The 22,499-nt window shown below is 34.9% G+C and overlaps 1 protein-coding gene and 1 pseudogene across 1 annotated transcript in view; both read right to left on the minus strand.

Moving 5' to 3' along the window:
- LOC103082917 (ferritin light chain pseudogene) overlaps nucleotides 1-5,178 on the minus strand; it is a 22,866-nt pseudogene extending 17,688 nt beyond the window's left edge.
- Nucleotides 1-22,499, minus strand: part of HTR2C (5-hydroxytryptamine receptor 2C) — a 263,697-nt gene that overhangs the window by 199,672 nt on the left and 41,526 nt on the right. The window lies entirely within an intron of this gene.

Here is a 22,499-nt window from a genome sequence, read left to right on the forward strand (position 1 = left end):
TAGGTTCACTCAAATGTACTTTTGTTATTTTTCTTTTCTATAATATCTTTTTATTCATCTTTTGAACCAAGTCCAGGTCTCTTAATAAGAACTTCTAAATATATATTTTGCTATTAGATGTCTAAAAGTCCAGCTTTTGGTTCTTAATATAAGCAAGGAGATACCAAAATAAGAATAACAAAACAATTCTCTAATTATGAGGACTATAGTCATGATTGGAGCAAGTATATTTTATATTTGGAATTTTATGCAAAGATCACACAGCTGTCAAATCAAACTAATTCATTCTAATTCTCTAGGAAATTTTTTTTCTGTTTCAACTTAAGGATATAAAATCAATTTATAATTATTGAAGTAATAGATTCTCATTGTAAAAATATTGGAAATTATAGAAAATTTTTAAGAAGGCGGTTGAAGAAACATCCATTTAGCTGATCACAAGATGATATGTTCACCAATATTATCATGGGGTAAAATCATACTATGAAGATTCTAATTATCAACTGTAAATAGAGAGCATCTGTTGTGTCAGCAAAGAAATATCAATAAAATGATAAAAAAAATCATAATAATTATGTTCTTCCAAATGTGCCTTTTATAGTTCTATTAAAAGAATTCTTCCGTTACTGAAAGCTAATTTTGACTACCCATGTGAAATTTTAACAAATTTTTAATCTAAATAAAAGAGGAATAAAAAATCTATTATAAAAATAGAAGTACACAGATTCCAGTTATGAGTCTGGAATCTAGATTGTGGAATTGAAAGTTCGGAGGCATGTTTAGTACAAAGCTTAAAATGAAGAGTTAATAAATCTACATGAAGCACAAAATTACTTTTTAAGAATTTGTGTTTTACCCTCTGGCTGTCTTTCAATCTCTATTATGTTCACACTGCACGCTCTGGGTATTGAATAAAAATATACACAGCCCATGCAATGAGCACATCCTAGAGCCAAGTCCAGCTGTGATATAAAGCTCAAAAGGTAGTATCATTTGGTCAAATTTTAAATGTTAAATAAATTTGAAATGATTTATTCTGAAAGTTGAAAATTTGGCCAAAAGACTATACTAAAATCTTAGCACTTGAAGAGACCATATTGAAGTAATCTCTTACCCTCTAGCCATATCCTTTACCCTTTCCCAAACCATACCAGACAGATGAATATCTATTCCAAGTGCATTTCAAAGATATTTGGGAACAACCTGGGATAACTCTTACCAGAATTTACAAACTGTAATAAGAAATGTCTTTGTTTATTACATCCAAATTAAATTCCTTGTTCTGAAGACTAAACCAAAAGTGGTGTCATGGAAAAAAATATTGGACATGAGACTAAGAAAACATGAATTATACCTTATAACTATGTGACAAGTCAGTTAAATTCTCTGTGCCGCAGTTTCTATGCCTGTAAAACAGGGATAATAATAACAAATTTACATATTTATTATGTGAAAGGTTAAGGGACTTTAAACATGCAAAAGTAGTCTGTAAACTATAAAAAACAAGCAATTATAATGGATTCTTTCTCTGGAGTAGTAATACTCCAATTCATATCACCATTTTCTCCTCTTCATAGGTCTTATTTTCTAATCCTTTCATCATCTCTGTATCTCTTCTCTGAAATCTTTTCAATCTTTTCTCTTACATCATTATGCAATTCCACCACCCTGAACTAGACCTAAGATTTAATCAATTAGTTGGCTGAGGTCTATTTTTATTACTTATCATTCTTACTTCAATAAACATGCAAACTGGTTGCTTGAGATATAGCTGTGAACAAGACAGGTAAGGTCCTGTCTACCATGGAATTTACAATATAGGGACAGGGAGAGAGTCAATAAGGAAGTGAACACATAATTTTATATAGTATTAGTGCTGTGAAAAATAAAACAGATAAACATGAGAGGTGAGGGTGAGTAGTTTGGATGGGGTCATCAGGGTAGAATTTTTGAGACAGTGATGTATGACAGACTTGAAGAAAGAGGGGCATTAGTCAGTTGAGGATCTGGGAGAATAGTGTTCCAGAAAGAGCATCAAATGTAAATGGCTTAAGGTGGGTGTGAGCCACTGAGGCTGGGGAATAGTGAATGAGTTGTTTAAGAAAAAGCTAGAAAGAAAAGCCTGGGACCCAATCATTATGGTGTTTGAAGTCATGGTATGATGATAAGAAGGCATTGAATGGTTTTAAAGATGGAATGATGTGTTACAACGAACTAAAAAACCTACCTTCAGAGTTACCCAGTGATTTCTGAATCCTCTCAATACATTCAACTGAGTATCAGATGGGTTTCTTTTACTTTGTAAATGATCTGCAAATTGGACTTTAGGATTTTCCTTTCATCTGTGTTTAGTAAGCATTAATTAGTTGTTTATGTGATACTTTGCAATAGAGTAATGACTGACATTAAATTTAGTCAACTTAGAGATCTATGCCATCCGTTTTGTCCTCATTCTCCAGATATGCCAAAAAGGACTGACAAATCAGTCTTGTGCTATTTGCATTTCATAGGAAGTCATGCAAAATGACAGAACCACTCTGTATGTGGATAAAACCATGTTTTATCCTACTTCTCACCTGTCATTCAGTGACGAAATGATTGAATGATGTTATACGGATATTTTAAAAAACTAAAGAGGAAAGCCTAAAAGACTACCTTGTTTTTCTCAGGCTGCTACAGCTACAGCTAAAAGCCCTGCTGACATCCTCTCCCTTCCCTGACCTATGCCCCACCTATGAAAGAACAAAGCATTCTTTCAGAGAAAAATGCAATTTACAGTGCAATAAATACTGTGTTTCTCTATTCTAAAAGAAAGACTTCTGTATCATATTGTATTGGGAATAATCAAAATAAATCATCAAGAAAAAAACCCACAAGAATAAAAATTACTATTTGCATTGTTCGCCGGTAGACAAAAATGACAAAATGTGCTCCCAACTGTTAATAGTTTCTGCATAATATTTAGATAGTATTGAAAGAAAACCTGAATTTGATAAGTGAAAATAGAATATCCTCCCAAATGCTTGAAAAGTATACTAGGCACTATGGATTTAGTACTATAATTGTCATGATCATATGTGGAAAACACTTACATGAAATAATTGGGGAAAAAATGGAGAATATAATGCCTGCATCTGAACTGATGTACTACTAGTCCCTTGGAGCCAAGGACTGTGGATGTTTTAGGGGAACAAAACTTGCGACCCCAAAATGTCTCTTTGGCATGCAGATTATTTCAAGCTGAAAACAATCAAGGCCCAAAAGACTCAGGAAGAAACTTCGACCTTCCCCCTAACTGCCTAAAAGAATTTAGATAGAGGGCCTGTTCCCAGAATAGAGCTATGACCAGAGATAGCTGCAAAGAATATGGGCTCAGTGTGATGGTGGTGGGGGGCAAAGAGGGCCTAGAGATCAGAGTCCACGCTGTGTCTCATTGTTTCTGCCTGGCCCAGTAAATATTTATTTACCAAACATTTTGCTTTTCCATCTCCATGTGAATTGCCTTCCTCCCCTTTGAAGTTCCAAACCACTACCCTCAACATCCTCTTTTGTCTTTAGCTGAAGACAGCATTTAAAGGTGGTCTCTTGGGCCATCTCAGGGAGTTAGTTTCCTGAGTATCTCTCATGTATTCAGGAGGTACACATGTTAATAAACTTCTTAACCTGTCTTTTATTATAGGGGGTCTCAGGCAAGAACTCAGAATAGTAGAGGGAAAATTATTTTTCCTTCCTTACACAGACTACACTGTTTTAAGACATCCCTGTCTTGGCACATGCTATTTCTTCTGTCTGGAATGACCTTTGACCCTTTCCATGCTTGGCCATCTCAGAGTCATGACATAGAGCACTGCTAGATATCATGTCCTCTGTGAAGCCTGCTCTGACAGTGCCAACCATTCCCTTCTCTACAGTACTTGTGGATCTCATACTTATTCCATCATTGCCTTCATGCCATTTTATTTTCATTATTTGTCTGCATATCTCTCTCCTCTGTGATACTGGGAGCAATTAATTAACAACAAATATAACTGAATCATTTTTGGGTCCCCAACACCTGGCATAGTGCCTGCATACAGTAGGCATTTAGTAAACTATTACTGAACTGAGCAGTGTTAAGCAAACTACCTGCAGATACCTGAAGTTGAGGAAAACAGACATGCTGATTTTAAAACAGAACATAAAAACCTTTGTTCATACTGGAAAATGAGAATCAAAGCATGTTGCCAAAATACTGTTTCTCATCCACAATCACATATTTAATGACTCTCCTATGTTTGTTTTTTGTAAAAAAAAAATCTAGTGACTGATATAGTTCATTCAGAAATGATCTATATTCACCCCTTTTCATAAAAGTGCTTTTTCCATTATTAAATCTGATTTATTGACCTGAAATTACGTAAACCACCACAGCCTTCTGCATTTTTATAATCCTGCCTTTTGCATTCTTATACTACACATTGCATGCACATGCTTTCAAATGTGTTACACTTGGTTGTCTGATTTTAAATAATTCTTCAAGATTCCCTTTAAACTTTCTTAAATTCTCCTGACTTTGCCCTTTATACTTTCAAAGTCAGCTTCCAACTAGGGCAGCTTGTTTCCCTAATTCTTTGTCATTCATTTGTGGTTTTGTTTTTTTCTCTCTCCTTCCTTCTTCTAGCTCTCTTGATCCCCTGGTGGCTCCCCGGGGAAGCTGCTGACTTTTTTTCAGGCTTTCCATTGTATTTTCTCATATTCATTATTTTCTCTTCTATGGAGCTATCACCTTCGTGCTGTTTTCTTAAGGCGCTTGTTTCTTTACATGAGCCCTAATGTATCTATTTTCTTCACTAGTTTGCATTCCTGTCACCACCTGATATATATATATATTTTTTTCCTCTGTTACTTCCTGAGCTTCCTCATACTTCCTTCCTCTCTTTTGTAACTGTTAAGTGGCTTTTTGGCATTCAGTAGAACAGGGACTATTGTCACCAGCTCAGAAATTCTTTTGTCTCCCAAAACAATAGAGGTATTAAGTGCTGCCTTTTCTTCCGCTTTTCTATGGGCTGGTTTCATATGTCTTTCCTCTCCAATTACTCACAGTCCCTTCCTGAAAAATGCTGTATTCGAGAATCTACTTTGGGATTATTTGAGCTACCATTCTCTGTTGACTCACCTTCTTCTCAATGTCTGGCCCATACCCGAGGCCCTCAGCCACTCACATCACGACTATGGACTAAGCACAATTAAGAAACTCAGTATTGAGGACTAAAACTTTATTTAGTATGCTCTCACTTTTCATTTATTTCTATAATTATGTTGCCACCAATTTTTAATACTTTCAGTTCTGAGAAAAGAATTACTTCAAAGCCTCTAGCAGTACTTATTTTATTAGCAGGGGCATGTAACTCTTATCTACAAAGGCTCAAATACCAAAACCTTCAGATCCTATAAGCAGGTGATATGCCAAATTAATAAACCATTAAATAGGAACGACATATCTAATTTTCAAGGATACGATGCTAATCTGATTAAAGTGTGAGGGGGAAGAAAATTAAACGGGAACAATTCGGTGTGTTTAAAAAGAAACAATAGGCCCCAAATGGAGTTACTTGTGCTAAGCTCTATGTCAGCAAACGAAGACTTAATACCTGACCTAACCACAGTTACAACCACCCCCAGGAATGTAGTCTTAATTGGTCAGTTTGGAATTTTCTAGTCAGAACCAATAAAATAATCTGCCACATAGTCTCCTTCCATTCCCATAGGTAGGTTACCTAAGACTGAAATAATCCCCTCTTTCCCCTCTTCGGCCTATAAAGGACTTCCATTTTGTACAACTCCTTGGAGCTCCTTTCTATCTGCTAGATGGGATGTGCTGCCCTACTCATGAATCATTCAATAAAGCCAATTAGATCTTTAAAATGTAGTCAGTTGAATTTTGTTTTTTAGCAAGTAGTTCTAGTCATCCTCCTATGTGAATTCAGGAGACTCGTGAGGTGCTATAGATAGTTTCCATGCACTTAAAATATGACTTAATGAAAGTTCAGTTACATATAACTTCTCAGAAATGTATCTATTGCCTAAAACAAGGCAAACTCACACTTATCTCCCACTAGCTACATTGATTTTTGAACAATTTCAGCTATTCACTTAGGTAAGCACACGAGCTCCCAAACTGTTCCACTAACTATTGATATAATTAGAATTGTGATATATAGCGAAGAGAATAAGCCTCCAAAAACACTGGCTCAGAAATTTAAATCTAAAATCTGCTTTCTTTGTACCTGATAGAGCAGTTATTTCTTGGCTGGTGCCTTGAAGGTTTTTTTTTTTCTCTGCAAGACTGAAAACTAACAGAAAGTTTTTTGTTTAGTTTAGCAGCAAATTGCCTGAAATTGAGCCAGCCCAAGAACATGTAGTTAATAACTGTCAGTCCTTGCAAGTAGCTCTGTATTCTAATTAACTTGCACTTTCATAATTTCTTAGCAAAGTTCCTTTACACTGCGAGGTTTTTCCTGTTAAAACTGATTCATTTTGGTTCTGCAAAGAGGACAGAAACTCAAAGCTCAAAGGCTCTCCCCTACCCTGATCCTACCCTGTACTATCTAGGTTAAATCATTCAATTTATCTGTGGTTCATATTTTCATCTTTAAAAACCAAGATGTTAATAAATAATATGTGAAGGCTGACAAAGCATTATGGCAGTGAGAAGTCTGCATTAAAAAACACCAGCACATACATTAAAGAAGACAAAATAGAGAGTCAAAGTAATCAATATTGCTTCATCCTTTTCTAAGACACAAATAAGTAACCTAGCTTCTAGGGCTCTTGTGAACACTAAAAGAGATCTGTTTTTCAGATGCTCTGTAAACGGCAACAACTGATTTATCCAGAAACATCATTTATATAGAACAAAATTGCACACAGAAAGGAAGCAAAAGTAATATGTTATCACAAAGGTTACATCCACTTCATTAATAATAGCATTGTTTCTCCTTTTAAAAAAATCATGTCTCCTAGTTTCTAAATATTTTCTTAGAAAATGGGTTCTGTTTTGCAAAATTCATTGTTAAATTTCTTTTTCCTGATTTACTCATTAGTAACACCAGTATGCAAAAGTTGGGAGTTAATTATCAAATCATTGTGGTGAGCTAAAATTTATTGTTAACAAGAAAACAAATGTGTGTCAGTGGAAAACTGAAAATTCATGAACAATCCAAGAAATCTTTCTACAAAAAACTAATCTGTTAAAAACTAATTTGCAATTTTACCACAATAAAAAAAGAACAAATCAGAAATAATATTAATAGTATATAGGATCTATATAAACATGACTATAAAAATCTACTGATGATCTAAAAGGAGATATACATATGTATATACATGTATGTGTAGATATAGATATACATATATTTGTATATATGTATGTAATTTTGTTATTGGATTATGTAGTGGACATCAGTTGCTTTTATCTTTCCAGTATTTTCTCCTCCCTTTTTTTGTTACCAGTGTCTTTCTTCTTTTGAGGAACTCTACTTTTGCTAATCTGTATGGTTCTGTGGAAGCTCCCTCCCCCAGCCAGAGGAGGCTACTCTCTCAGCCTGGGTCTATAATAGTACCTTAGCCTCCTGGTCACTCTAATGATCCTAGGGACCATGATTTGATCCACATAAGTCAATTATAGTCCTTCTCAATTATTCCAAGGTGGAAATTAAGGGAAAGCATTCTCAATTCTCCTGGATGATCATCTGTAAGGATGGCTCTTTAAAGATGATAATAGTCACATTTCCTGACACATAGAACAGTCTAAGAGAATGAGGATAGCACATGCACAAGAGCTGAAATAAGAAGTAAAACAATGGGGTAAGGGGGTGGTTGTGACACTTTTCAAATTCCAGGATGCCATCAAATCCAAGTCCTGTACTACTCCTTACCTTATTTTAGTTTGGATATTTGAGCCACTGAATTTGCCATATTTAGTTAAGATGGTTGGAATTGTGTTTCTAAAAAAAGAAAATACTAATTTGCATAAAACTAATATGGTTCAATACCCTAAATTACAACATCATACACTTTTCTAAGTAAACTTGGAACCTAGAAAAAAATGTTATCATTTTGGTATAGTAACCCCACAAACAAAGCAAAAAACAAGAAACAACCATTAAAACATAAGTAAATACATACAAAAAATGCAAAAAAATATGTCCCATTTATTACTCTGAATGGCATCTACCATGTTATATATAAAATACTAACTTGTATATTCCCATGGTAGTTTCAAAGTAAGACATTTGCTCAGGGTTTTAAAAAGTTTTGATATAGATATCACATAGTATTAATAAAAAAAATCAGTTAAAATTCTTCACTTGAATTGTATCTTTTTTTAATATAAGGTACAGTAATAAGATCTAAGCTATGAAAATGTAGACTTGATATTTCCAAAGATGTATAAATATTAATGCAGTTTATTTTATCACTGCCTGAATGAAGTCTACAGCCTGATGGAATGGGATAATATTCTTTTTTAATGACCTGTGTAAATTATCATCTACTGGGAAATAGTTATACTTTGTTCTTGAGAGCAATTTGAACTTTATTGAAAGTTGAAAGTAATTATTGAAAGAAAATTAAGTTTTCCCTTGTTGATCTTATATGGATAACCACTTGCATCTAACCAAGTTTGGAATAACAAGAATTTTTTTTTTTTAATTTCAAAAGCTAATCAATTAGAAAAAAAAAACAAACCTTCAATATAAGAGCTAGTCAGAAAATCACTCTGAAATATTCACCAATTCTCAATATTTCAGAATTGGTTCTTCACCCTTATTTATTTATTTTAAAATCTTTATGTGAAACCAGATTTAATTATTTGGCCACACCTCGAGGGATCTCAGTTCCCTGACCAGGAATTGAACCTGGGTCACGGCAGTGAAAGCCCGGAATCCTAACCACTAGGCAAACCAGGAACTCCCCCATTCTTCATCTTTAAATGAGACTATACTAACGAAAGTCTCCATATCAGAAGAGGTTCCAACAGAGTATAAGGGCCCTGATTTCATGTTCTTAAATATAAGGACTCAGCAAAAGCAGAAAACAGTTTTATGTTAGGAAAAAATATCTGAGTCTATTTGTGAATTTTATACGCCAATGTAGTCAGGTAGCACTTAAGCAGAAAATCTACTACCAATGAACACTTAATCCTTTGAGTTTAAGAAACAAGGAGAAACAGAAAGCACAATATAATAATAGGTGGTGTAACTCAAATGCATTAGGTAGAAGCGTTCTACTTTTATTTTTCTTTTTTTGAAGAGTCCTACTTTTGAAAGGGGTTGAGAGCTCACTACCGCCGGGCTGTAAACTACTTGAATGCACAGAATATGCTTTTGTTTTCATTGTATTTAGCATAGAGTCTGGTATCTATTAAGTCTTCAAAAGATGTTTGTGTGACTGCACTGAATATCAAATTCAAATAAGTTTCAGTAATTTTTAAAATGTGCATAATTTGTTACCACAACTGCAGCTGTTAAACATTTGCTCTCAAACTTCACTGCAACATGGCATAGCCTGGGAACACTCTGTGACACTCACCTTCTGTGAAGAATGAGATTGGAGTCTCATAAGATCAAAATGTGGATACAATTCTACCTGTGGTCTTGCAAAAGATGTTATTGACAAAGTCTTTAATGTTCCACTTGCTAATGGCCCATCTGTGTACTTCCCTCTAGCCAGAGGTCAATGCCATGTAGGAAGCCTCCCTTGATTGTTCCTACTCAATAATCACTCCTAATGATATTTATGTTTCACCTTTTCATTCAAAGTGAGAGTAAAATATATTTAAGCAGAAACGTAGAGAGTGATGACATCCAATCCTACATTCCATGGTTCAGGGATGCATTATCAACAATCAATTGAAGATAATACTACCTGTATTACTAAGTTGCTAAGATTGTTACCATTAAGAATAGAGGGGCTTCCCTGGTGGTGCAGTGGTTGGGAGTCCGCCTGCCGATGCAGGGGACGCGGGTTCGTGCCCCGGTCTGGGAGGATCCCATGTGCCACGGAGCGGCTGGGCCTGTGGGCCATGGCCGCTGAGCCTGTGCGTCCGGAGCCTGTGCTCCGCAGTGGGAGGGGCCGCAGCAGTGAGAGGCCCGTGTAGCACAAAAAAAATAAATAAAAACGAATAGAGTATGCATGGAAAATACCTTGCACATATTAAGGGTTATATAAGTATTTGTTGAATAAAAAATGAATGATAAATTTATATTTTAATTGCACTATTATGATATACCACGTTCACTTCAAATTTCAGTTTTGAGAATCATGGAGTTCTATAACACAATCTTACTTCCTGGCTTGAGCTTAACCTGTAATACACTTCAAACTTAAGGGCAGGAAGATTGTAAAATGTTTTGATCATATATGAATCTTATTACATTTACTAATAATTCTACAAAAATTTTCCCAAGTAGCATTATACAAAGTTCAATATAAAATTAAAATAAAGAATCTGTCATTTATCACTATTTTTGTCATTGGGTGTACATTTTACCATTACAACATTATAATCTGTGAACAACACATGGCTTAAACATTGTGTTGTTTAGAAGAGTAGATGATATGAGAAAAGTATCTTGCATTTCAAAATACTTAAATTTTGAAGCATTACTGCTTTGTTCTACCTTGAGGAGTTTTAACAGTTTCACTGTTCTGAGAGAATTCTCAATCCATTGATTACAATCAGCTGGCCAATCTTCTATCCCAACGAAATCAATCATGGTGACAGTTGCCACTCTGGCCTCCTCCCTGTATTTTTGAAGCATGGAGGAGGACAAGTGAGCACTTGCCCCCAAGATTTTAGATCGGAAATATTTCTTGAACAAATCAGGATTCTTTATACTATGGCAGAATACGACCTTCTGAAAAAGACTGGGTGGGACTGCCCTAACAGATATGTCCATGCTCTGATCATGTTTTCCTTAAAAAACAAATTCCTCACATAATTTGTAAATGGAATTTAACAATATGTACAATTTAATCATCAGGAAATGGCTTTTAGATGTTTATGTCACATTGTTTATCACAATAGAAATTAATAAAAGTTTGATCAGAATATTCATAGAGCTATTTTTTGTAACAAGAGAAGCCATTTATTTTTCTTTTCACAATAAAAATAATGTACAAAATGAATATTCATTTATGGAGCTGCTCAAGCAAAAGCAAAACCCAAAATATTAAAGATCAGTAAGGATATTAATTCTTCTCTTAGAATATTATTGAAACAGTTGACATATTATTATATAATGTAATGACATAGTATTACATAATGGCCCAAAACATATAACAAATGATCACTTTTAAAGTTGTACAAGAATTCCATTTACAACATATTTGATCTATGTACTTCCTAACCTACAGGCCCAGGGAATATAACATCTCATGCCTCTGCATTTCAATAATGGATAGCGACAGATGCCATTAAATCCCTATTTGAAGGTATTAGAACTGATAGACTTTGTCCTTAAATTATGAATTTGTTTATTATATTGAACTGTCAGGCTATTTTGCTGCTGCCTCTCAACTTGTTCTCAATACATGGTCAGGAAATGAGTAGGTTCACGTGAGCCCATCTGAGAAGGCACTCCCCATTTCTGAAATTCTATAAGTAGGCTTGTTTGGAAAAATCAGTGAAACATTCCATTTAATCAGTTATTTCCTTCTACATTAAAAAGACAAAATAATCTATGACTTTGTTATAGAGCCCAGTCAGTTGCTCTAAAACACCATGGGTGCAGATCTATCTTCTTATGATGCTTTCTATCCTAGAAATGTTTCGTATGGCATGAGGAAGAAAGTACCCATCATCCTGTTGGTCTCAAGTCAAATTCCTTTCTTTTTGTTCTTACACTTGCTCTCCCTTAGCCAGTCCTGGCTTTCTTCAATTGCAATTACAATGTCTTTTTTTAAAAACAAGTTTGTCTTGCTCAGGTTCTCAGCTTTTTGGGTTGTCTACGGCTGGTTACCTCTCCAGATCTCAGTGTGAGTTAACATCTTCATTTTCCTTCTCTTGTCTTACACCTTCCAACAGCTCTGTAAGGTGTCACCAATCTCCAGAAGTTTGGGAATGAGGCATAGAATTTGGATCATGCTCTTATCTTGCCAGAACAATGATTAAACACACACACACACACACACACACACACACACACAGAGACAGAAAATGAGTAGAGGTTTAAATTGTTTTTACTTCTACACCCTGAAATAATTGAGGCCATTTTCAAAAGAAATAATCTACTTTTGAATTTGGCCTTAATTTTAAAATACACTTAGTTAGAGATGCCTGCGGATTAATATTTCAGCACATTGTCAAGTGATTCCATATGTCTTTTATTTTTCCTCTTCCCACTTCCCCCCTTTTAGTCAGAAGTATTTGAAGTTTAAGTGTTTTGTAAATCAAGGGGTAGAATAGTCTACTATGAGTGGCAGAATAAAACAGATTGATTTAAAATTCACGAGCAGTATATTTGAAAAGACAGATTCTCAGTGATTTACTTACAACTCTATTTTCAGCTCCTATTGGTTTTCATCTGTTCATATCTCTGATTTAATGCTTTATGTAGTTGCTTTAGTACATTTACAGATTTAAATGTACAGGAGTATGTATTTCTGAAAAAAATGCACTGAAAGTTTAAAATTTTCAATGGGACTACCTGTAAGGTTAGTAGAGATTTCTTAGCGCTTGGAATTCACTTGGAATATTTTCCTAAAAGGACTTCAATTTTCCGTTTCATGCCTAACTATGCAAAAAGTAAGGGGAAACCCCTTATAGCAATATTTACACCATCCTAAGCAAAGTTATAATATGGAGAAAATTAATACCCTCAGTTCTAAATTTCATAATTTTCTTTCATTGCAGCAGTCATTTATGATAAAACATCTATTATAGCTCCTATTTCTTCTGTTACTTCTGTTTTTCATTCAACTATTCTTTATAAAACCTTGACTTCTCTCCCTCTCATCCCCTCCCACTATGACCATGACCACCACTAACAACACTGACAGCAGACAGGTGAACTTGCAGCTGGTTTTAAATACATCCTGGCATTTCTACCAAAAAAAAGTCTGTCTCTGTTTAATGATGTGCCAAACGTAAATGAACTAAGTAGCAACTTAAAAGTTGTTAATATTTGATCTTGTATTTCATATCTACTATATTAAGAAGGCTCAGAATTATTTGTGGATATTACACCACAATTTTAAAGGACAGAATAAATATTAGACCAGTAAATTTTTTCTCTTGTTCCTCAGGTTCTTTTTAGACTAGATCTACCTCCAACTTCTCCAGTTAATGGAGTGGAGGATCCATGTGCATTATCAAAAGTGATGTATAATCCATTCTGATGGTTTGGGCCGCTTTCTCCACTCTCTGCGATAGGAAAAACTGCCAAGGCAAGTGGGCCTACAGCCTTGAACCAGCTATATTCACAGAAGACATCTCAGCTGCTTTGAGGTGGTACAGTTCCTTGTGCAGGTGCTACAACTTTACTCCAGAGAGCATGATCTCTCCTTTTAGGTGATTAGAACTGGGAACAAGAGCAAGCTTTATGATATCAGAATGGGTAACAGGCCTCAGTTGTGAGAAGTGACAAAGGAGACCAGTGCATGGTATCCATGCTTCCCGGCTGAGCTGTCTGAAGCCTTGGTTACCTGTAGCATAATGGTAGTTTTCACACTCTGAAAATACGCAATGCCAACATCTCCTGAAAGAGTCCCCCACCATTCTAGAGTTGCATCATTATCAGAAGGAATGAAAATACGGTCTTAATCCAGTTAGGAAATAAAGGACACTTGCTAGGAAAAGTTTCAAGTCAACACAGCAAATATTTGCTGGTTTGGGTTAACTTACCTGCAAGAAATGTTTTTTTTTTGTGACAGAGCAGCACATGATCCCAAACCAGTTACAACTATGTCCCTGGAAACGTTGGTGATGGAAGTGACATTTCTGTAGAGGTTAGAGCAGGAAACGAACTTTAGAGATCCTTTACATAGCCCTTAGTAGAGTACCTTGCACAAAGTAATCTCACAATAAATAACTGATGAATGGATGCATCCAGTTCGTACCCTCTTTTTACAGGTGAAGGAAATAAAGCCAAAGGGAAGAAGTAATTTACTCAATGACATAAAATTGACCAGTGGCAGAGCCAGGATGAGAGACCAGAATTTCCAAGTCCTTAGTGATTATTCTCTCTACCATACCCTTCTTTGTATTCAGTCATTTCCACTGTTGATCGATCAGCAGTGAACTATAATCATATCCATCCCTAGAAATTTGTCCATGTGACCTCATGCCTGCAAGGCCCTTTAGCAGAGCAGTAGCTTAAACTAGGCTTAACAGCTCTAGTCCGCATCCATTTCTCTCTCTGAATTCCAACACTGCTTATTGCCTGTACCACATATTTAGAATTTTAATACAAAGAATTATGGATTATTTTGCAATGATTTCACATGTATTTCTTTTGTCATTAATAAGTTTGCATGCTCGTCTGGGTAATGGACATTGGCTTGTACTTCTTTCACATATGTCAGCATGTAACTCTTAGGTTTGTATGGGTACAGAAGAGATCGAATAAGCATGTAACTTAGAATCCAAATTGGTACACTCTTGAGAGTCAAAGAAAGTATTCATATTTGCTTGATAAGTGTAAACTGTGACTATCCTGGACAAACGAATGTATGATCTCCCTAACAGCAGTTGACTTGCTCAACACATGTTCAATTAGACTCACTCACCAATGATTGTATAATCGTCCAACTATGGGATACTGTTTATAGTTTACCTTATTACACTGAGTGGAATTCTTTCTAAAGTAGTAATCACTGAAAAATCATGAATATTGCGGAATTCTATTTACTGAATATGTATATGTAATTTGTTTACAAGTTATTATGAATATTTCCACAAAATATTCATTTGTTGCCTTAAAGTTGTAAGGATAAAGTTAAGTGCAAAACTTCTGCTGGTCCAGTTTTAATCATTCCAATATTGAAAATGTGGCTAAGAGTGGGAAAAATGGCATTCTCTCTATTTTCCTGATGGTAAAATATGAAATCTCATGACTTTCATGTGGGGTAGGTCGGGCAGGGTGCTGTGAGGAGCTATGGACAAAAAGGCCTAAATTTGAAGTTTAAAAATAGATTTAAATTTAAACACTCTATTCAAAAATATCAAGATACATCATGATCTAAAATTTCTTTTGGGATAAAACATGGAGACATTAATAAAGGAAACAAGTAAAGCCCACAATAAATTTATATATAAAAAATGACTGACTAAAATTTTATAGCATTTACCCATCATGCTATATACTAACTTAATGAAAAAAGTTTTTACATTCATTTGTTAAGAAATAATCAAACAAGTTTTTTGATACAATTTTCATTTTCATACATATAAATATGTATTTTTCTCTTCAGATATGTAACAAAGGTTCAGACATCCCAGACAGAACAGTCCATAGTTTCAATTTATTAATATTGCCAAATTAGAGGTTTAATGATAAAAATTCCCTGCAGCAGAATGAATTTTAAGCACTTGAACAATGGCAGTTACACCATCTGCTCCAGATAGAAATTTGCTGTCTTGACAGTAATAAAGGACAAATAGGCAAAACAGATACATCAAGCCAGCAAGAGGGTAAATGCAACAAGGGAAGAAGCATTTCCTAGATAAATTGCCTTTTCTTTTGAATACTACATTCTATACTAAATAATACTTCATTCAACTATAAGCAGATGTTTATCAAAGAGAATTCATATTCATAATCTTTATCACAAAAATCATTCTATATTATGAGAGAATCTAAACAATCATACTTTGCCATTCCTCATTCCATTCATTTCTTAAATGAAATTAAAGTACACAAACAGGAAAAAAAAAAAAAGCAAAAATAATCACATGGGAAACAAAATAGCATGTTGCCCTTAGGAAAAATACTGAGAACAGGCATTATGTTGACAGATTCTCACCCACCCACACGGACTTCCAAGACAAGCCCCTAGACTACATTATTTTAAGAAATTGTTTTAAAAATCTATTTAAAAGACTGTCTTCCCACATCCTGTAATCAGTGTAATATGTGTGTATATGGCTGAGGAGGAATAGGGGAGTGTTCAAATAGCATTTGTTCTACATTAAAATAATAAGGGGAAAAATAAAACTCTGTATCATTATAACACATTAATTCACAAAGTTAGATCATATAAATATCTTGCCATATGTCTAAGAAAGAAGACATTTACTTTCATTTTTAAAAAAGAGGCCAATTTTTGAAACCTCAAGACAAGGAAATTTACATAGAGGCACATGGCCCATTTTCTACTTTCATTTCATATCACTCACATACTTGATGTTCAAACTTCTTTTATCTGTGGTTCAATGGTGGCAATAAAGATGATAGTTTGAAAGATAGTTGAAAGAAAAATTAAAAAATATATACTGTATAAAAAGTCTATTCCTTATCAATTGTCAGAAAAAATGTGTCATAGTTTTTATTTCATTTTGTATTTCAATCAACAAGGATTTATTTAGTGCGATATATATGTTTCACTGATATATTTCATCTCAACTGTCTGAAAATAATAAGCTGCAAGTTGTGTATACTATATTACAATGTTGGCCTAATGGTCAGAACATAGCTATGACCTGAGGTTAGACCTATGAGCCCAACGTCCTTTCTAGCTGAAGGCCCTAAAGACATTTCCTGGGAAGGCAAGTTTACCATCCACAATGTTAACACGGAAAAAATGTGAGGTCTTACTTCAAAATAATTATTTTCACTTAAATAACTTATCATGAATTCATCTCTCACAAACTAATCTTTTCTTGATTTTAAATGAGTTTTCAGTCTATGTTTTATTTGCCACATAAAACGGTGCCATGTTTTTTATGGTACTAAAACTAGGGTATTCAACTTTCTAGATCTTGTCTTCAAGTCCTGGTTATAAGAATTAATGAATGACTTCATAGGTAACTTACATGAATTTTTCCATCAGTAATTATTTATTGAGCTTCTACTTTATGCAAGGCAAGGGGCTAGGTGCTGCAGTAAGTACTAAGATGTATGAGAAGATAGTGTCTTTGCTTTCAAAGAGTTTACAACTTAGCCAATAAGTTACCGACATAAATGAGTACAAAAAATGGGAAACTAGTTATTGCCAAACTGTGTGATAGAGGGAGAGGTTCAAGGGGGACTTGAGTATTCAAAGGTATTATGAAGGAAAGAAGGGGCTTGGAATGGGTCTTGAGCATAGATCTAAATTGCAAGAAATAATTGGGAAAGAAATTCTGTCAGCACTAGATTTAAATAAACTGTTAAACTATCTACAGGGAATGAAGAGGCAGGGGAAGGCTAGTTTGTCAGGAAGCTGGTAAGAATGTGGGGCAAATAAAATACACAGGAGCCAAAATCTGTAAGATAATTATAATCTATTTTTGTCACATCAAAAGGAGAAAACAACTTATCTCTCCTATCCTAACACTTAATGAGCAATTTGCCAGCGAATATAAATGAATTTATCTTGTAATATAATCACCATGACAATCTTAGATCACTCCAGTAGTGTCAAGCTTATTTTATGGACTAGGACACTGAGTCTAAGAGAGTTAATGTGAATTGCTAAGAGCTACACAGCTGGCAATTATGATAATAAGCAATAACGGTGATAACATTTATTGAGTACCTGCTATTAAGCTGATTCAAACATAGTCACTTTTATCTAGTAGTAGCAGATACTGAGCTGCTTGATTTGTTTCTCCACCTCCTCACTTTTCTTAGGCAGGGTCCCAGGACTCAGGAGATATGTACCCACCTGCATGCAGGAGTAGCCCACAGCATGACTCTCCCAGCTTTGTGGAGGGATTTGCTTTGGCACTGCTCGATGCCCAGTTGGTCAAGGAGGAGCCCAGTGGGTCACTTGCCAGTGCTGTTGACAGTGGAGCTAGGGTCGGGATGCTGTGTTTTGTGCCGAAGAACCAGCTTGAAGGAGGGTGTGGTTGGGAGACCTGAAACATCTCAGGATCCATTGCTTCATTCCCTCGGCATGGCTACCGCACACATGGGTCAGCTTCAGGTGAAGGAATTGTGAGTTTAGAATCAGGCAGGTCTGGGTTCAGAATCCAGGCTCTGACACTCACTAGCCATGGAACCTTGGAAACTCATTAAAGCCCTCTTGGCCTACGTTTCCTTATATGTGACTGTTGCGAGAGTTAGAAGAAATAACTCGTAGAGTCCAGTCCAGTAGGTGACATTAGTAGATGTTCAATCAATAATAGCTATTGTCACAACTAAACGCCTCCCATGTAACCAATGGCAATTCTCTTTTTCTTTTTCAAATTACATTTGTGAGGAAGTTTGTTAAACATTTTTAGATTTTTTTGGTTAATAATTCCATATTTTTCTACTTGTCTTATAATTTTCCCTTACAAAAGCCAAGCTGCTTTATACCTAATTGTTTATGTTAGCTTAAATGTTGAATATGACTATTTAAAATTGCCTAAAGTTTCTTGATGAGAATTTGTAGATCACTACTCTGAAATTATGTAAAAGACAAAGACACATTTTTCCTGTGTATCTGGAAGGAACTCACATTCTCCCGAATGTACAAAACAGAAAACTATCCATTTGATGTGCCTCCCATTTTTTCTCCTGGTTATGACTAAAAATTTGTCACCTCAAGCAGCGATTGGCAAATAGTCATTATTACTTCTTTTTCATTATTTGCTTCATGAAGTCATTGATAAAATTCTATGAACCAAGCACTACTCTAAATGTAGAGTGTTCCTATTTTAAAAAAGCCTTTTTCTATACCCCTTCTAGTTTTGCCCTAGCCTATTATGCTGCCTTACCAAATGATGCCCCCTTGGGTGCTCAGCCATTCTGGAATTTGAAAAATGGTCTGGCCTTAAGTGCATAGGACTGGATTAACTCTAACCATTGCTATGTGAATCACCATTATCATCTCATCAACACGGCTCCATTGACAAAATCAATTAATGAAAAAATAAAACAGTACATTGTATACACATTGTGAATATTCACTTTTAGGAGATAATGCCAACTTTTTTCCCCTAGTAGTTGTACAGTGTATACTTCTGCCAGTAATGTATAAGAAATCTATTTGATTCACATTCCCTCAAATGCTTGGTTCTTTTAAACTTTAAAGATTTTATCAATACAGGAGGTATAAAATGTTCCATTTCCTTCTTGCCTGCCCTCCCTGGATAAGGAAGGTTCATTACCAAAGTTGAGGTTTAGAACTTTTCTTACACACCTGAAAGAGAATGGAATCAAATACGAGAACTTTCTCAGCAAAATGAGAACTACTGGTAATATTCTAGGTCTTTGTTGGTGAAAGGTTTTTAAAAATGAAGAGGAAGAAAACAATTTGAAAGTAAGCAATACCTAATTTAAGAGTAGAGAAAAAGTGCACTCCCAAACTTAAAGTGTACAATGACGCTTATCTATGACTGATAGAGAACGTATTTTCCTGCCTAAAATTCTAGAATAATGGCAAATTGAAGAGAAAAATATGAATTCACACTTGTTTCTATTTTTCCAACAAAGGAGACTTATTTCCAAACTGTTGGTTAACCTGTTAGAATATAGATACTGTCTTCAATGTGCAGACTATTTGATGGATATAAATACAAAAAGGTGGAAAATAATATGTGACAAACTGTTTATTAATTATGTGTTCTAATAGTTCACATTTTCTTTGGAAGACTATTCATTTATGAAGTTGTCATCCCATTTAGTTCATCATGTAGAAAAATATGTGTTCATTATTCCACAGTTTTGAAAAGCATTTGTAGTTTCCTAGAGTAATTATTTTATATGTAAGTATGATTGCAACAGCCTTAATGCTAAATTATAATATTACTTCCAGTATGTATACTCATCAAAATGCAATGCTGTAGTAGAGATAATTCACCTAAAAGAAATTTAGTCAAGGTTTTTATCAATATTTCATCAGTGGTAGCCATTCTATCCCTATGTATGATGATGTGTCATTATTGTCTAACCATGTCCCAGTAAAATTATTTATGTGCCCAACATTAATTGCAACAATATCATTCAATGCCTCTTGTTTTTGTGGAAGAGGAGCATGTCTAAACAAACAAAAGTTCCTTAATATAAAGATATGAAGATTAAAAAAAAGAAACCCTGCTTTTCTTAAGCATAAGATAGATACTACTTAAATACTGCTCCTAAAAGGAGACCAAACTTACACTATTTAAATATTTGCTTCAATTTTTGGATATATGAAGCATTAGAGAAACATTTCTGCTGAAAAGTTAACTACTGGCATTATTAAAATCTTGATATTCTAAGTCATGACTAATTGATGCAGACCAGTGAACCAAAATTGTTTTCAGAATCCAACAAGCATTCACATTTTTACCTTCATTCTTCAATGTCGTGAGGGTGAGCTACTGGGCACTGCACTCTTTAAGAAGCAGATCTATAAGCTTTACTTTCAGACTGGCACTATGATCTAACGATAAGGTACTCTATCCATGGTCAATACAGATTTTTCTCAAGGTAACTATATATTGGACAGAAAAGCAAAATGTCTCTCTTTTGCTTGCTTTTACTAATATCCTTCTCAAAAATTTAATCAATCAACCAGCAAATATTTATGCATATAAGATACTTATGTACAAGATACTTACGTGAATGCCTGGGTAAGGTGTAAAAAAAGACAAATAGACTGCTTAATGAGATGGAAGAGATAATGATGGCAAATTTGTGTGCAATTCATCCCAGTTTGTAAGCTCACTTCCTGAAGATTCTGAAAGGCTGAAATGCAGGCTTCATTGATTCCTCCCCTTTGTACCTGTATAATCTTTATTGCTCAGAGCACATGATTTGACTTTTTGTAACATTCTTCCTTTTTTGTTTTTTTTTCCATAATTAATCTTATCTCACCAATAGGATTATAAGCAACCTGAGATGTCATAGATCCTAGCTAAGAGTTATCTGCAACGCCCACAATTCCTGGCATAGTGCTCATCACATAGTAGTTCTCCATAAGTATTTTGGTTAATTAATCTAATATTTAAGGGTATATTAACCAGATAACTTAGTCCATTCATTCTTTATTCTAACCGCCAGAGACTCAAGTGGGAGGAAAAAAGATAAAATTCACTGTTATCACCATCAACTACTAGTTCTGGACTCTTCTATTAGTTAAATGTTTACAGCAAATTGTGTGAAAACTGAATAATTTAGAGCAATAAACGTCATCCTTTTCTTGTGACGGGATACTTTGGTATGTAAATTGTAGTGTTTTGCTTTTTAAAAACTAGGTTAAATCATTTTAGTTCTAATGCAAACTTAAGGCACTACTTATTAATATGAAGAGTCAAAAATAATGATCTTGGATTTACATATTTTTCCCAAAAAATAAACTGAGAACTTTATGTTCTCCAGGGCGTGATATCATAAAGTATAATGAAGGCAGAACTACTGGATCTGTATTCTGCCAACTCGTACTATCCAAATTGCCACTGACCTTCTCCTGAAGGCTTTAGAGAGCCTAGCTATACTTTTCTTTCCTCTAATTCAGTTGATATCCCTTCTCACAGCTATAACTCTGCCATAGGAAATCTCAATTAGTCAATTTTTGGAGAGGAGTAAAAAAATTATTTTTAACTGGCAGAATTCAATGTTGGATAGCAAATATAAAGAAAGTTGTCTGGGAACAAGTCATATGTTATAGTGTAAGGTACACAGAAACTAAATACAAATCATATTTACTCCTTCTATTTCATTTGTTTTGGTGCCTCCCTTGGGAGCTTAACACATAAATCAATTCCCTAAGCTTGAGAATATTGAGAAGTGATGATCTTAATTCAACTTTTCCTAAAAGGTTGTCTAGATAGTAGATGGGACGTTAAGTAGATGATCAGATTTTAAAAGTTGTGGCTTGGAAGGACTTTCGTCCCCCTAGAGTCCCAAACACTGGAAAGCTACCTAGCATGACACAACTTTATAGCCACGTGGTGGTAGGGGATGTTTGTTAGAGATGTAATCATTGGAGGGCACAATACCAAAGCATCAGAACTGAAAGATGAGAGATCCAGTCCCATATTTCTAAATACTTATAGGAGTTTCTCTTTGGAAGAGCTGCTATAAATATTATCAAAACCCCTTCGTCAGCATCTTCCTCTATCATTTCCATGTTGCTCTCACTTGGTCTACCCCACCTTATTTCGTTACTAAGTATAACCCAATAAGGTCACAGGCCCCATCAGCTCTGTCTCATTCAATGCTCGTTCGTTTCCAATCTTTTCATGCAGCCCTCCCCCACCCCCCGCCACACACACATTTGAAATGCTCTTCCTCCTGCCCTCTCCACACTCTAAATTCAACTGCATCTTCAGTGCTGAGTTCAGAGACACTTCCTATACCTTATTACAACACAAGCAAATCTTACCCATTCTTCATTTCTTTTCCCTC

This window comes from Lipotes vexillifer, unplaced genomic scaffold (assembly GCF_000442215.2).
Source record: "Lipotes vexillifer unplaced genomic scaffold, Lipotes_vexillifer_v1.1 scaffold1042, whole genome shotgun sequence".
Lineage (NCBI taxonomy): Eukaryota > Metazoa > Chordata > Mammalia > Artiodactyla > Lipotidae > Lipotes > Lipotes vexillifer.